The sequence below is a fragment of the Felis catus genome, chromosome E3 (genome assembly GCF_018350175.1).
Source record: "Felis catus isolate Fca126 chromosome E3, F.catus_Fca126_mat1.0, whole genome shotgun sequence".
Taxonomy (NCBI): Eukaryota; Metazoa; Chordata; class Mammalia; order Carnivora; family Felidae; genus Felis; species Felis catus.
The window spans coordinates 32,483,032-32,500,459 of NC_058383.1; the positions used below are offsets into that span (position 1 = coordinate 32,483,032).

Here is a 17,428-nt window from a genome sequence, read left to right on the forward strand (position 1 = left end):
CTCTCTCAAAATAAACATTAAAAAAAAAGTTAAAGGGCTGGATTATAATGAAAGATTTTTTGAGCATACTCTGCTAAAAAATGAAAGGTCAGCCAGAAAGAAAGAAAGAAAGTATAGATACCTTGGTAGATAAGTAGATGGGTAGGTAGGGTATATCAAAACACAGATGGGAAGATGGTAGACGGATAGATTGACAGGCAGATAAAGAGACAGATGATAGATGAAGAGAGAGAGATCTTGAATTTTTACCTAAGGAATGCCAAAAGTAGTAGTAACAATCTATCTGGGGAATCTACATCCCCTTGTCTCGACACGGGCGTTGCAAACTAAAACCTCCAGGGGTTTCTATCTGTATTCTTTGTGCGTCTAGGGTTTTTGTTTGTTGGTTTTGTTTGGTTTTTGGTCCGTGTGGCAGGTAGCCGGTGGTCACCCCAGAGAACTCAGTTTTACGTATTTCTTCCATTTGGAAGAAAGCTTGTCATTCATTCATTCACCAAATATCTGTGGCCTCCCACGATTTATCCTGGAGAATGCTCATGTGTGCTTCAGAAGAATGTGTATTCTGCTGCTGTTGGAGGGAATGTTCTGGAGATGTCTGTCTGGCCCATTTGGTGTAAAGTGTAGTTCAAATCCAGTGTTTCCTTATTGATTTTCTGCCTGGATGATCTATCCATTCCCAAAGGTGGGGCACTGAAATCTACTATTACTGTATTGCTGTGTTCTTCCCTTGGGACCTGTTAACATTGCTTTATTTATTTAGGTGCCCCGATCTTGGGTGCATTAATATTTATGACAAAGGACTCAATTCATCACGAGGATATTGTAAATATTTTTTTACCAAGTATTTGTGTATGTATTATGGCATAAGCATTGTGCTGGTTGCCAGGTACATTATGATAAACTTAGTCCCTGCCCTGGTGTAGACTTAGTCCCAATTAAAAAGAAGGGGGGGGCGGGTGGTGCCTGGGTGGCTCAGTCGGTTGAGCGTCCGACTTCAGCTCAGGTCATGATCTCACAGTTCGTGGGTTCGAGCCTCGCGTCGGGCTCTGTGCTGACGGCTCAGAGCCCGGAGCCTGCTTCGGATTCTGTGTCTCCCTCTCTCTCTGCCCCTCCCCTGCTCATGCTCTGTCTCTCTCTCAAAAATAAGTAAACGTTAAAAAACAGTTATTTTAAGTGCAAAGAGGAATACTTGACGGTACGTGAAAATTACATGCGATTCGCATTTCAGTGTCCATAAGTAAGGTTTTATCGGAAGCCAGCCATGCCCATTTGTTCAGTTATGGTGCCAGCTGTCTTCACGCTACAGTGACATCCACACTACAGTGGGAGAGTTGTTGCAGAACTTGCCTGGCTCTAGTACTGTCTGGCCCGTTATAGAAAATATATGCCATCCTCTGGTCTGATCAGACAAGAAGGGAACTTCCTCCGCGTCTCTTTTGAGGAACAAGAGGAGTTTTCCCGGAGCCCTTTGGCAAACTCCTCCCGATGTCACTGGCCCGAGGATTCCACTTTTCATGCTTCACCCAAACACCGGCGGGGGATTAAATTACCACGCTTAGTATTGACCTTTTAGCTGGGGATCACATTCCTTCAGTGAGGGATATACTTATGAACCACACTCTCAGAAAAGAGAAAGGAAGAGGCGAGGAACAGTGTCTGCCCCGGTCCATCCCTTCAGTGCCCAACGTCCATGCACAACTTCAAAAGACTTTTTAAGATTCATGGGATGTACTAACCCCTTCCCAAGAGGTACACACCCTGAAGCCAAAACCAGTTAGTACTTCCAGCTCCAGGGTTGTTTGGTGACTTTATTTATTTGAGAGAGAGAGGGTGCAAATGAGCGAGGGGCAGAGAGAGGGAGACAGAGAGGAGCGGGGCTCACCCAAAGCCGTGTTTACCAAAGCCGGTCTCATGCTCACCCGACGCGGGGCTCGAACTCAGGAGCCACGAGGTCATGAGCTGAGCCCAAGTCAGATGCTTAACCAACTGAGCCACCCAGGCGCCCCTTGGTGACGTTTATCATCCTCTTTATCAGGTCCGCACGTGGCTCCTGTGACTAAAGGCTAAGTCATATACGCCCAACGTACCCAATACGTAATGGGGGAAGACCTGTTCTGTAATAAGTGACGCCCTTTGGAAAATGGATCAGTAGAAGGAGAGTCGATGCCCAGTGACCTAAGGGTCACGGTCCGTTGCGAATACCGAGAACTTCCCTGATGGGGAGCGACATCAGTGGTTGGTCAACCCATGGCCTTTGATTCCACTCAGTGGCACAAGCTGTATCCAAGGCTGTATCCAAGATGGGCAGTGGGAGGAGGGCCCCTACCTCCTTCCCGTGGGCATGAGGCCTGGTGTCTCAGAAGAGCCTCGGGCGGGGACAATCACAGATGGGGTTCCTTTGGCCGTGCAAGGCCAAGCCAGCCAGACATCTTCCCTGGCTCTTGGCTTGTTTCTACACAACAAGCTTTTATCATCACAAATTTTGACAGGAATCCTGGAGCTGGGTGGCTCTGCCTGACGATCTTTCACGAAGTGGGCCTCATCTCTGAGCCTGAGAAGTCCTGTCTCCTGGTCCCATCCCTCAGTCTCTTGAGGCAGTAACTTCAAGCTTTCATAATCCAAGCTATGTCCCTGGTCTTGTCTCTTTGTCTGGTGGAAAAAGCTAGGATCTGGGGTATCTTTTCTCGTCCTCTCCTCCATTGCGCTTGGCTTTCTGCCTCCACACCACTGATCCGTAGTTGCGAGCAGGGCTTAACAGACCACTGGCTTGCTGGCCAAAGGCCTGCTTTTTTGTGGCCCAAGAGCTAAGAATGCTTTGTCGTTTTTGAAGAGTTGTAAAAAAAAAACATGTCAAGATGCATATGCAGCAAAGACCTCGTGTGGCCTGGAACACGGAAACGATTTACTGTCTGCCCCTTTGCAGGCCAAGTGTGCCGCTTCCCGGGTTAGACTTCGAGTCGTCCGTCACTGCGCATCTCTGAATCACCGGACTCCCCCGTCAGTTTGGATTGCAGGCTTCAGACAGAAAGAATCTCAGAAAAGCCATGTTTTCTTCCACTCTTGCCATCGGGTGAAGCATCTCTGGCTCAAGGCTTTTTCTTTTCTTACGTTTTGTTTATGTTTTACATTTATTTTGAGAAATAGTGGTGGGAGGGAGAGAGGCAGAGAGAAAGGGAGTCCGAATCTCAAGCGGGCTCTGTGCTGCCAGCAGAGAGCCCGATGTGGGGCCCGAACCCAGAAACTCTGAGATCATGATCTGATCTGATCATGATCTGATCACGATCGCTTAACCGACTGAGCCACGCAGGTGCCCCTCGATTGACTTTTTCTTGAAGGAGCTTCGCGACGGCTCTAGGAAGCTGAACATTGTAACAGCCTGATAGGTTTCGACAACCCTTGCTGGTCCGACAGCATCCACAGGTACATGGTTGGTGTAAAACAGGGTTAAACGTTTGGTCCTGGCCCAGCCCAGTCCACCGCCTGATTTTGCAAACAGGGTAACGCTGGCACACAGCCACGCCCACTGACTTACACATTGTTCGTGCCTGCTTTAACAGGCAGGGATGAGTGGTTGCCAAAGACACCAGACTGACCGCTAAGCCTGAAACCGTTGCTATCTGGCGCTTTACAGAGAAGCTTGCCAAAACCTGGTCTCAAGCAAATGTTTTGCGATCACAGTGCACGGGCCACCGCTTCCCAGCCTGGAATGGCGGGGCCTCACTGCCCTCTGCCCTGCCCCCTCCACTGGCCAGTTGCACATTTAGAGTGTTACTTGTAGTGCCCAAATTTCATACCAGTCAGCGTTCTTAGCTGTAAGCAACGGGGACTCTGGCTGATTTAAACAGAACGGGAGCTCGGTGAAAGCAAACCGGTGAAGCACAGGCTTGGATGTAGGCAGTCACATCCCCGTGATTGCCTCCGATTCTTCCATAGAACCGTCTGGTAAGGAAACCACTGCTGTCACCACAAGCTGGTGCTTTGCACCGAGAACTTGACCTTAGGAAGCCCGCTGCTCCACCGGAAAGCCTCTATCTGTGCTATCCCTAGTGCTTTGGATTCAGAGCCTGGCACGGTGCGTCTGATCGATGGGCGAAGACTGTGTCAGGTGACCACACCCTCGCCGCAAGGGCAACTGGGAAACAACAGGCATTTTCAGTATCTATAGCGGGAGGTAAGGTCTGCAAGCCACCAAAACTCAGAAGGAAAGAAATTCCCCAACAAAGGAAGGAAGTTCAAAGGCTGGGCAGTCAAAACCCAAGAGCAAATGCCTGCTACATCCTATCAGGATCCAGTTCCCTATTTATCCACAGCTAAGTTCGTGCTTCCCAAACTTTACTCACCCGTCTCTCCTCGGCCACATGCTCCTTGCTCATAGGCATATACGGCCTGGACTGTTACTTGCTGAACGTTTTTCTTTAAAGCAACTAGTTGGTTTTTTTTAAATTTTTTTTTCAACGTTTATTTATTTTTTGGGGACAGAGAGAGACAGAGCATGAACGGGGAGGGGCAGAGAGAGAGGGAGACACAGAAACGGAAACAGGCTCCAGGCTCCGAGCCATCAGCCCAGAGCCCGACGCGGGACTCGAACTCACGGACCGCGAGATCGTGACCTGGCTGAAGTCGGACGCTTAACCGACTGCGCCACCCAGGCGCCCCTAAAGCAACTAGTTTTTATGTGAATACATTTATTCAAAAGGAAACTCTAAGGTAAGTTGAAAATCACCCCCGGCTGTCCTAAGTGACATAGATATGATTAAATTAGAAACAAGAATGCTGTTAAGTGTAGGGCAAACCGTTGTCTGGCAGAGGTTTTGAGCCTGAACACTGCTGTTTCCTAAGGAATAAAGGAGGCTAGTAACCGACGTGTAGGTGTTAAAAAAATTATCAGGACCATAGCTGCTTGACATCATCAGAAAGCTAACAAGAGAACGGAGGAGACAGGAACTTCCTCCTATGTGATGTGATTCTAGGTATCACCTAAATGAGTTGGGTACCACTGGGGGTGTTTGCCTCGTCATGATAATATAAAAAAGCATACACTAAAATCTTTGCTGGTGCAAGGGAATTCACACGTACGCTCAGATCCTATCGGATTTCCTGAGTCTGCTCTTTCTGAGCCGGGTTTCCTCTTTCAGGCTGGCCGCATCAGACATCCCAGTCCAACAGGAGATTAGAAACGTGTGTTTTTGTTTAGCCACGCCTGGGTGTGTGATCGGAAGCTTCCAGCCTCCGAGGAAGCCTGCCATGCCCCATACTCTCAACTCCCCTCTGACCACAGTCCCCGCTCGAGCTTCTGCCACCGCAGCGACCCAGGAAGGCGCTGCGCCATCCCGCACAGGTGGCCGGCAGGAGCCGCATCTCTGCCAGGTGTCTGCAGTGTGCTAATTACAGAGCACGTCGGGCTTTAAGGAGCTGAGGTTCCTAACTCCTCTCCCGTAGGGTAGGGGCTTTGGTTCGCCTTTTCTGATCACTGCATTTCTTGCTCCCACCCCAAGGGCATGGCCCAGGACTTCTGCGGCCAACTGGACCCTCCCTGGGAGGCAAGGCCGGGTCACGTAAAACACACGGGCCTCAGAACCAGACAGGCCCGTGTTCCAATGCGACTCGGCAGTTAGTTGCTAAGAGGCTTCGGCAAGCAGCTTAGACCCTGTGAACCTCGCGTCCTGTTCTGCAAAATGGGAGTAATGCTTGGTCCCCCTGGTCCCCCACCCGGCCAACGTGCGTTGAGCACCGACTGTGTACCACACACTGGGCTGGGCACGGAGACACAGGATGTACCAGACTGAAAGGAGCTGACGTCGTAGTGGGGAGAAACAGATAAAAATTACACATTGGGATACAATCTGTGAAGGACGCCGTGTGGCACAAAGACAGCGACTCGGGGTAGGTGAGGCCGGACCGTTGAAGCTGAGACCCGCGCTAGGAGAGCTGAGGGCAGACGGGACCGAGCAGCAGAGCCGGCTGGGTTGTGGGGTCCCCTGAGATGGCGCACGTACCGGGCTTGGCACCGAGCGGGGGACCCTGAGCGCTTGCGGAGACACCCGGAACTCCGGTTTACGGAGCACGGTCACGGGAACTGTGTCATTTCGTTTGATTCCGTTGCAACCCATCAGGCAGAGGAGGCAAACACCGTGCACTGACTTTTATCGGTGGGGAATCAACGAGAAGAACAGGGAAGTATAGCAAGGAGCCAAAGCCATTTCCTTCGGTCTCTCCTCTCCCCAAGGCCACCTCCTTTGGGGCGCCTGGGTGGCTCCGTCGGTTAAGCGTCGGACTTGGGCTCAGATGGAGATCTTGCAGTTTGGGGACTCTGTGCTGACAGCTCAGAGCCGGGAGCCCGCTTCGGATTCTGTCTCCCTCTCTCTCTGCCCCTCCCCCGCTCATTCTCTCTCTCTCTCTCTCTCTCTCTCTCTCTCTCTCTCTCTCTCTCTCTCAAAAATAGATAAACATTTTTAAAAAACCACCTCCTTTGATGGACGGTGGACCCTTGCAAGATGGGAGCGGATGACTTAGCTACTGCTGTATGACAAGCAGAACCTTGTTCGACAGGTGTCTCTCATCCCGTTTCGAAATGACTCGGGTATAGACTCATGGTGATGGCACAGATGGAGGAGACCAATTGGAAACATACGTTCTCTTGGGCTCGGAATTGGGATACCACTTCTGCCGCCTTTTGTCAGCCAAGCGGGTTACAAGTCTTACCCAGGTTCCAGGGAGAGGAAACAACTCCCTCCTTCATTTGGGAGGACCACACGGTCACTTTACAGAGGACGGGGGTGAGAAGGTGAAGGCGGGAGGGAGCAAAGTATTGAGGCCATTCGTGTCATCTGTTAGTGCCGACTTCCATTTAGGGGCATAAAGTAGAGAATGGATTGTGTGTGTGTGTGTGTGTGTGTGTGTGTGTGTGGCAACTGAACCTTTTAGAGCACACACCATTCGGGAAATGCTCGTGAAAATGCAGACTCTAGACCTGTTAAATCTCTAAGGACCTGTCCCAGGATCCGAATTTTAGGACTCCCAGGTTTTTCAAGTTTGCATGTCATCATTTTAAGGGATCAGACCTATGTACCGGAGTCAGATGAGTTTTAATTTTGCATTTGGAGATGAACACTGGAACATGTGTTCATCATCTCTATGATGTTATGGAACATCATAGAGACATCTAGGCCAGTCTCTATGCCTCCCTCCAAAACTGTGTGTATCGAAAAAGTGTCCTGCTTCCAATGTATTTGCTTTATGGACTTGGGCAGGCCAAGCGGCCGGACAGTGAAAGAGCTGGTGATACTACCACCCCCTAGTGGCGGCGTGTGGCAATACAACATAGCAATAAAGCACCCTTAGGGTCTTTCATATCCACTTTACCCAAATCCAACACAGCTGATAAGGGCTAATGTGATTTGTTCCTCATCACCGTACAGTGAAATCTCTACCGCCAGAACATTGCTATGGTCCTCTTCATTAGCTCCATTTATTCCCTTTTAGCCACGTGATGCTGGTACTTAGAATACTGCCCCACGGACACAGATCTGCAGGTTACAACCGGGTGTCACTATAGAATGACTCTTCTCACGTGAGAAAAGAGTACATTTTCAGTGCCAGCCCCCTTCAAAGTCATTTTAAATAATTCTATCACGAGAAGTCCTTGCGAATGTTTTCTTTCAAAATTTGTCCTCGCAAGAGCTCCGTGGTATAGACCAAAGTTGCTCAGCGTTGGCGCGATGGACATTTGGGACCAGATAATTCTCTGCCGTGGGGGCTGTGCTCTGTGCGTCAGGTATGTAACAGCATCCCTGTCTAATCCACCCATTGGATGCCAGGAGACACTCCCCCCTGCCCCCTCCACACACACCAAATTGCGTCAAGGTAAAAGGTCTTCAGATGTTGCCAAAATTGCCCTCAGTTGGGAACCACCGCCACAGAGTTTCATACACCGGAAAATACGGTGACTGGTGACCCCGGAAGGCTGCAAGGGCACTGCTGGAAATTTGCCGTGAGGGTGGCTGGGCCCCGCGCAGCTCACATCACTGCAAGAGAACAGGGCAGAGCCGACGACAGAGGACCCGGCTGTGGCCCTTGGCACGTGTCGGAACACACAGGAGAACAGCACAGGACGTTCCCGGTCCCGGAGTTTAAGCCGTACGTTTGCTCAATATGTGTCATCAGCTGGAATAAACAGAGACAGGAGGAGCCGGGAAGCGACTGCTTCTTTGTGTTTGTGGAAGGGCGACGGTGCCGTTTCCCGGGGCCTCGCATGCATGCGAGGAAGGACAGGTGTGTGTGGCTCGACCTTGGCACAGGTTTACCTTAAATAACACATTTTGGGGGGCCAGAAGAAGTTGGACGTGCTGCTGCCTCATCCGGGAGGGAAGGGGAGAGGAGGGTTAACAGGCGGCCCACCATGCCTCTATCCTCTTAGCTAAGCTTAGGTTTGCTTTTTCCGGAAGCCCGCTTTTCCTGTTTGTCACCCTCCGTCATCCTATGGCAGCCTGGGATGGGTGGACTTTGGTCCAGAAAAAAAGGATCCCGAAAGACCCCAGCCCAGACCTTTTCAGAATAAGCTGCGATTCCTGGATCACAACGAAATATCTCACTGGGACCAACGAGACTTGCCTCGTGGGGGCTAATGACCCTGCCGAGCCTCTGGTCCCAGCATTCTCCTTGCTGGGTGACCCGTGGCAAACTGCTTGATTTCTCTGGGCCTCTGCTTCCCGGAAAACGAAACTGGCTGTTGCAGCAAGTGCAGGAAGCATACAGACGGTGCTCAGAGAGGGCTATTAATCTCGAATTATTATTGTCGAGTCACTGGGCCAAGGCCACCTGTCAAGTAGAGTGGTAGATCCCAGGCTAGAAATTAGATTTTCCTGCTCCAAATCCTGGGTTCTTGCCACACGCCAGCACCACCTGGGAAGCTTCTGAAGCCCGGATCCCGCAGAGGCGGTCATTTATTGGCCCGGGGAGCAGGCCGGGTGTGGAAGTTGTTAAAATTCTCCAGGTGATTCTAACATGTAGCCCGGGGCTGAGAACCTGTCTCTGGTCTGCGTCATAAGTCAGGTGCAATCAAGTAACAGTCAGGCCCGTGCGGTATTTGACCTTCTGTGACTGGCTTATTTCACTTAGCACACTGTCCTCCAGGTTCACCCATGATGTAGCATGTGACCGGATCTCCTTCTTCTTTATGCCTGAATAATATTCCCTGGTAGGTAGATACCATGTTGTCCCTATCCATTCACTTGTCGATGGGCATCTAGTTGGTTACCACCTGTTGATATCCCTTGAGGTGCCTCAAGTAGTCAAACTCGTAGGAACAGAAAGTACAATGATGGCTGCCAGTGGCTGGGGGAAGGGGGGTGGGGGGCTGGGGTTCAGTGGGTACGGAGGTTCGGCCGTGCAGCTTGCGAAAGTTCCAGAGATCTCCTGTACGCCATAGTGCTTGTGGCAAATGATGGCATACCCTCAAAACTTTAAGAAGGTAGATCTCCTGTTAGGTGTCTTATGTTTACAATAAAAAACAAAAAAACAAAAAAAACAAAAAAACAGTGGTAGGCGATGGGCTGTTCGAGGAAGTACGGAAGGCTCCAGAGTGAGCAGAGCCCAGAAACAGCAGGACTGAATCAGGAGGGGCTTCCTGGAGGAGGTGGTGGCTGAGCTGCCGGTGGAGACGGACCTTCTGGGAGGAGAGGTGCCAGGCAGAGCAGGAAAGCTTGGAGCCAGCCTGTGGAGCGGCAGGTGGCGGGAGGCCTTTTAAGGGGGTTAATGGGAGCAGCAGGCTGCTGGGAATTCCAAGCAGGGATCTGGAGCCTTCAGCGTGAACCGTGAACCGCAGACCTTGCAGCTGCCTGCTGGGAGCAAGGTGTGGCCTGCCGGCTCCTGCCTCCCCACCCCCCGGTGAGTTGACACAGTAACCAGACTACCTGTGAAAGGGTGATGACTCAGCCTTCCCTCTCAGCCTCCGTCCTGCTCGGCTTGTTTTCTGGCAACGGAGGCAGAGAGGCCCCGTGGGCAAGACGGGGCAAGACGGGGCAAAAACGACGGGCCACACAGTGCCAGAGGCTCACCTGGTTTCGAGGTTGGCCGAATTTCTCTCATCGTACGTGGAAAGGTCTGCATAGCTGCGAGTGGGAGAAAAGGGTTTCGTGAAGCGTCCACAGACCCACGGCCTTGGGGTGCCCTGGGGAGCAGGCGGACCTGCGGATTCGTGGCCACGCCCTAGACTGTTGGAGTCCGTCCCTCCAGGGGCGGGGCCTGGGAACCTGCCGCTTTGACAGGCTCTCAGGGATCCAGATCGGGAGAGGTGGGTGGATGGCAACTGGGAATGTTCCACAGGAGGTTTAAGCCTTGCCCACCAACCCAGACAGCCCGAATTCGGAGGCGTGATTGCGCTGCCCGCCCCAACTTCCTTTCCCCTCTGCTGGTTGTCCGCTGTCTCGTTGAGCGTCATGAAACGCCGAGTGGACCTCCAAGGCGGTTTGGAAATGCAGTGACCTGACTTCAGTGTAGTCCCACCAAAACTGATACATTGAAAAAAGAAATCTCACCTCCTACCCATGGTCCACTCATGTCTGAAATACCTATCCATGCGGATATTTATTTTTTTTTTGACTGGCTGATATTCAGTCCCCCTTTGCTTTGGTAACAACACCCCAAATTCCTCTTGGAGAGTCATCTCCCCCTCCCTGTGGGCAACCTGATGGGCAGGTCAAGCGGGCGTTTTGTGGCGCGTGACCCAAGCCAGCGCAATCCACGTTTCTTTCTTAGACCCTCCTGGGCTCCTCGAGGTTCCCCAACCCTGGCGTTTATTCCATCTAGCAGGTGCTTCTTATCTTCGCCTTCTTTCTGGGCCTTCCCTAATCTACACCACGATTGCGTGGGTCATCTTAGGTGCCTCTCCTAAATCGCCCTGCTCCTGAAGTTCTGGTCGGCTTGCCTCCTGGAAAGGTCTCTCCTTACCTACGTGTACATGCTGCTGCAGTATTCTGGAAAGGTTTGGCTTTCCCTGCGAAAAGCAAAGGAGTGGAGGCAGGGATGATCACGGGCGTCAATGCCTTTCAATTCCTCTGCCACATTCAATGGAGTCCACCAGGAGAGCCTGAGGCTTTTCTGGCAGACAACACAGAGAAAGTGGCTCATGGAGGCCAGTCTTCCACTTGGGTTAGGTTTGCAGCTGAAAGTAATGGATTTCGATCTACCTCACTCGACTCCAATTTGACGAAAGGGTGGAAAAAGGAAGAGAGGACGAAGGGTGATAAGATCCACCCACAAGGGCTGTGGTTTCTAAGTGCAGGCGGAATTCTGGAATGGGGAACGCCGTCAGGGAAGGGCTTTTGACTCGTTAGGAAAGCCAGCGGGCGTCTGTGGTCATTCCGGTTACATTGTGTGAATCAAGGTCAGAATCTGAATCGACGGAGAAGTGTTAGAAAAGAAACATTTTTTTTTTCTCTGCCCTTCTTGGCTTTTTGTGACCCGTCTAATAATCAAATTAACCTAGGACGGATTAACAAGAGAAATACAGATTTAATTAGTACACAGCAGAGTGCCACAGGGACCACGAGGCCCAAGGGCAAGCCGGGAAATGGAGGCTAACGTTTCATCTTGAGCTGAGGAATGAGACAGGGGCCTGGGGCTCCACAGTGGGGGAGGGTGACTCAACTCACAGCAGCAGAAGAGCAGGTGTTCGGTAAGGAGACGTTCTTCCTGCCATACAGATATGTCATTCAGATTAACAAGTGACCTCTTGGTAATAGCTCTCTTTCTGGGCCAGGCCCCCTATCTAAATTCTTTTAGGTAGTTTAAGGAAGAGGTAAAAGTTTTTCTTGAGTCTGCTGGGTCTTGAATGCCTTCCGCTCAAAACAGGCCACATGCCAATAGTCTGCATTTTGGGGAGACTTATTCTGAACCCCTTCAGAATCAATGTGGAGGCCTGGGAGAAATGGACCGTGTTGTATCTAGGTAATAGCTAAAACACTTGCCACACTGACACCGTATTTCAAATATATTATTTAGTAGCATTGTGACAGCTGGTTTCAACCCGCAAAGGACAAAAAGGTTTCATTTCAGTTTCAGAAAGGCGGAGAAGAGGCATAGTGCCACCTGGTGGCCATTTCCCCACATTGTAATCAAGCCTCAGAGATGACGTTTGTGGCATTAAATGTAGGAGGCGAAACGCGAAATTCCACTGCCCTCAACATCTGGCCATTGACCTGGGATATATACATCTCTATATTCAATTAAATTCTCAAGTATTAATCAAAAAAATTTGGTTTGGTTTGGTCTGATAAAAGTTGTTCTTTTGTAAAATCAGATATTCCCCAAAGAAGAGAAATGATTCCAATGATTCGTTTTATGGCCATTCTACACTTTCCTCTGCCATGTTAGTTTTCCTGGAGGAAGAAGGGTGTGCACATTTATTCTGTGCTTCTTAGTAGCCTTGGGGCAGAGTAACTGGACGCTGGGGTCTGCCTGGTATATTCATTGAAGATTCCCTGCAAAGTATTCATTCTTGATTCCTCTACCCCCGGACATTGCTTCCACGGCTTCTGTCCACATCACTTCCCAGCCCAGCTGCTGTCATCTTGTTCTGACCATTGCAATAGATGTGTAATTAGTCACCCTCGTTCCCTGGTCTACCCACCACCCTCCAGTCTCCAGCTTATTTTCTACGTGGCAACCAGAGTGATTGCAACCTCTTCTGATCGTGTTAACATCTTGATTGAAATCTTCACTGGCTCTCCATAACTCCCAAGACAACAACCCAACCTCTTTCTCTTTTCTAAGCTTTCATTTTAATTCCAGTAGAGTTAACATTCAGTACTATGTTAGTTTCAGGTGTACAGAAAAGTGATTCACTTCCGTGCATCACACTCAGTGCTCATCACGGCAGGCGTATGCCTTAATTCTCAACCCCTGTTTCATCCAAGTTCCAGCTCTTTCCCCTTTGGTAACCATGTTTGCCCTCAATAACAAAGAGTCTGTTTCTTGGTTTGTCTCTCTTTTTTTCCCCCTTTGCTCATTTGTTTTGTTTCTTCAACTGCACCTGAGTGAAATCATATGGTATTTGTCTTTCTCTGACTGATTGATTTCGCTTAGCCTTATACTTTCTAGCTCCATCCATGTCATTGCAAAAGGCAAGGTTTCATTCCTTTTTATGGCTGAGCAATATTCCATTATATATATATATTTCACATCTTCTTTATCCATTCATCACTCGATGGCCACTTGGGCTGTTTCCATGGTTTGGCTCTTGTAAATAAGGCTGCTATAGTATGTTAAGTTACAAGTTAAAAATAGAACTACTCTACGATCCAGTAATCGTGCTGCTGGGTGTTTACCCCCAAATACAAAAACACTAATTCAAAGGGATATATGTGCCCTGCTTATAGCAGCATTATTTACAATAATGACCCAACTTCTTTTTTTTCTTTTTTCAATATATGAAATTTATTGTCAAATTGGTTTCCATACAACACCCAGTGCTCACCCCAAAAGGTGCCCTCCTCAATACCCATCACCCACCTTCCCCTCCCTCCCACCCCCCATCAACCCTCAGTTTGTTCTCAGTTTTTAAGAGTCTCTTATGCTTTGGCTCTCTCTCCCACTCTAACCTTTTTTTTTTCTTCCTTCCCCTCCCCCATGGGTTTCTGTTAAGTTTCTCAGGATCCACATAAGAGTGAAAACATATGGTATCTGTCTTTCTCTGTATGGCTTATTTCACTTAGCATCACACTCTCCAATTCCATCCATGTTGCTACAAAGGGCCATATTTCGTTCTTTCTCATTGCCACGTAGTATTCCATTGTGTATATAAACCACAATTTCTTTTTCTGTTCATCAGTTGATGGACATTTAGGCTCTTTCCACAATTTGGCTATTGTTGAGAGTGCTGCCATAAACATTGGGGTACAAGTGCCCCTATGCATCAGTACTCCTGTATCCCTCGGGTAAATTCCTAGCAGTGCTATTGCACGACCAAACTTATTAACACGGGCTACCAGTCTCTAAGAGTATCCCGGGTGCTGTTGCTGCCTCATAAGCCTCACACTTAGAGGCTTAGAGTAACTTGAGTTTTGCTTAGTTTTGTGGGTCCGGAATTTGAATGGGGCTCAGCTAGGCTGTTTGGTCCACATGGCTTCCACTGAGGCGATTGAAACCCAGGATCTGCTTCAAAGAGGCCCTCCTCACCCATGGGTCTGCCACCTTGGTCCTCCCTGGTTGCTGCCACCCTGTGACATCTTGTCTTCCAGGGTCTTCATGCAGCGTGGTGGTCTCAGGGTAGATGCACTTTTTTAGACGGTGGCTGGTTTCCAAGGGGGAGGAACCAGAGCCAGCTTTGAGAGCTGGCTCAGCATCGCTCCCACTGTGTTCCATCGGTCAAAGCTGTCATCGACCTGCCCAGAATCCAGGCGGTGGAGAGACAGATGGGTCCGCTAGGTGGGGGGAGGGGCAAGGCCGCACTGCGGGAGACCAGGCAGCATGCGGGTCTGCTGTCCAGGGCCTGGCCCCTGCAGAAGCACAGGTCATCCTAAACCACCTGCCCTTACACATGTGCTTCCCTGCGCTCTTTACCTGGTGAGCACGGCCAAATCAGGATTTCCAGACTCTCCGTGGCCTGAAAGAATCCGCAAGCCACTGTTTTGTCCCCCAACTTTTTATTTTGAAAAGCTTCAGCCTACAGAAATCTAAGAATGACATGACGCCCATACACTTTCCACTTAGATTCACCAACTACTAACACTCTGTGGTCGTATTTGCTGTGATGTGTGTGTGTGTGTGATTATTTTATGAACCTTTTGTGAGTTAGTTGCAGACATCAAGGCATGGGGTTAAATGTCCATCATTTAACGCAGACACAGCACTGTTGTCTGCACAGTCTATATAGTTGGGACTTTGCTGGTTGTCCAAATGATGTCCTTTAGAGCTGTTTTTCTAAATCCACGATCCACTAAGAATCACGCACTGCATTTCGTTGGCCCATGGGATTTCCCTCTTCCACGCAATCCTCTACCTCCAGAGAACTTTCCTGAGTTAAACCCCTCGACTGGCACAAGCCTTCCCAGCAGACGGTCTCCAGGACCGGCCTGTCTCACCACCATGCTCCACTGTATCTCCCTGCTCATGTTCCTCATGGATCACATTGCCAGCGCTCTAGGGAAATCTTGCGTGTCCATTTCTTACTCGTTAATGTCCTTAGGCCACTTCCGAAAGGGCAGGGGCAGTATCTACTCTTGTTCTCCATGTCAGCCCCGGGCCTGAGGTCTGGCACCTGGCAGATGTTCGATAATTCCTTGGTGAATGAATACATGAATATTTCACTGGGGAAATTTAACGAATCAGTGAAAACAGTTTGGGGTTGGCTGAGCTTTGTGTCCCAAACCTTTACTATGTCATAAACCTCTTGCCAAAAACTGCTAAGAATTTCTCCTTTGTCTTGGGCTATAGCCCAGCCTACCCAAGCTTGGCCTCTAGTTTGCTCAGAGGAATAACTCCTGCTCATAACTCTACCAAATTAGTTTTATACAGAGCCCATGTGGACTGAAACAAGATCCCAAACCCTACTGCTGAACTACCCCAGTGTCTCTGCTTGCCACTTGTGGGTCCCAATCTGTGAGCAAGAGATGGGTGACTCCAGCTTGTGGGACAATTTCTTTCTCTTCTTCTTTGTTATATCTATAGAAAGTTTATCTTTTTTGAAAGAGAGTATGTGTGTGAAGGGGGAGGGGCGGAGAGAGAGGAGAGAGAGAGAATCTCAAGCAGACTCCTCACGTCACTGCAGAGCCTGATGTGGGCCTTGATCCCACAAACTGTGAGATCCCGATCTGAGCCGAAATCAAGACTGACTGAGCCACCCAGGTCCCTGGGAAGATTTCCTTTTCATGGAGTGAGATGCATAATTCGCCCAAAGGGAGCTGGCTCAAGCCGTGGCAGTGATCAGGTTAATTTGCAGGTAGTCCTGAACATACCCTAGGACCCCCAGTAATGCCCATCACAGGTGGTTTTCACCCCCTGTGCTATGTCTGTACCCTTTCTTCAAGGCACTTTGGACATTCCAGAATTCTCTTACCATTAGGTACTCCCCAAAATGGAATATTTCCTTGAATGCAAAGAGTTAACACTCTATATTGCAAAAATCAAGTATTACCTGCCTCTTGTGTTACCGTGGCTTAAATCCATTCCATCAAACTTTACCAACTGCATGCACTATGTGCCCCCAAATCCAGGGGAATCAATAAATAAATCTTGGGTGCAGAACTATTATCTTCACATATCAAACATTATTTCCCTCCATCAGAGAAAGAAAAAGAACTTCCAGATGTGTCCTTGCCCCTGTGATTGGTAACAGTATCTATAGGTGTGTCCATTGGTATCAGCCTTAATTTGTTCAACTTCCTGTAACCTTTAAGGAAGGTGAAGTGACAAACACTCAGAGATCGACTGACACTTATACATATTACCCATTACCATACATCCAGAGGGTGGAGTAAAATTGGACTTAAAAAAAAAATCCCTAAAATCCAATTCAGTCAGTTCCTACCTTTTGGCCTCATGAGATTTTTGTCAGGGGAGAGATGCAACTTGATTTTTTATCCACCTTGAAGGAAACCCGAATAGGCCACCCCTCAAAAAATAAGCCGTTCTGGTGTAAGGATCATGGTGAGCTGAAGGCTGCTGAGAAATGGGAGACATGGGAAGACCTCCTTGCTTTTCCCCTTTCTGCCTAAAATCGGGGCATTTCACATGTGATCTCCTTCGGCTGGCTCTCTTCTGGTGTCACCGATAGGGTAACAGTTGAGAATATCACCCCTGCACTTTCCAAAAGGCAAAAGCCATTAATGCTTTTTGAGCCACCAACTCTAAGATGCTTGCTATCGGCCTTCCTCCCTCATCCTGTTAGTGTGAAACTCTTGCTTACGCTTGTGTACTCACCAACATTCCAGAAGATTTGCTGGCTGGGGATGTGTTTCACTTCGGTGAATGCCCACCACAATCTTGTCCGTGGTGTCAACTCGGAGCTTGGCTTAGCACGTGAATGTCTACTCCGCGTCAGCCGAAGGGTGCAGTCCTCCCCTAAGTGGAGCCCTCGTCCTGTGCTGAGGGATGCCCCCCCACCCCGCCCCGCTCCATTGCTCTGAGCCTGAAACGGGACCTCACAGAGGGAAGCTCAGCTCATCAAATTCAGTTCAGAATCTGGCTTTTCCAGGAGGCGTCAAGATGGCGGAGAAGTAGGGGGACCCAAATTTCCCTCATCCCTCAAACACCTCGGTATTGAGGTCAGAACACTTGGAATACCAGGAATCCAGTCTGCAGAGGGACAGAAAAATCACAGGTGTACAGAGACACGTGGCGGGACAGAGGTGTATGTTTGTGAATTGGGGGAGATGAAATGGGCAGTGTAGACACAGGGTGGGGGGATCCCCTTCGGTGGAGAGACAAAAGG

The 17,428-nt window shown here is 49.5% G+C and overlaps 1 long non-coding RNA gene across 1 annotated transcript; it reads right to left on the bottom strand.

The window, feature by feature from the left end:
• Positions 1-7,342: 7,342 nt before the first annotated feature.
• Positions 7,343-10,214, bottom strand: LOC111558205. Its single transcript, XR_002738786.2, has 2 exons — positions 10,056-10,214; positions 7,343-8,163 (listed from the first exon to the last, which is right to left on the bottom strand). It is a non-coding gene; the product is annotated as an uncharacterized LOC111558205 (long non-coding RNA).
• Positions 10,215-17,428: the final 7,214 nt, after the last annotated feature.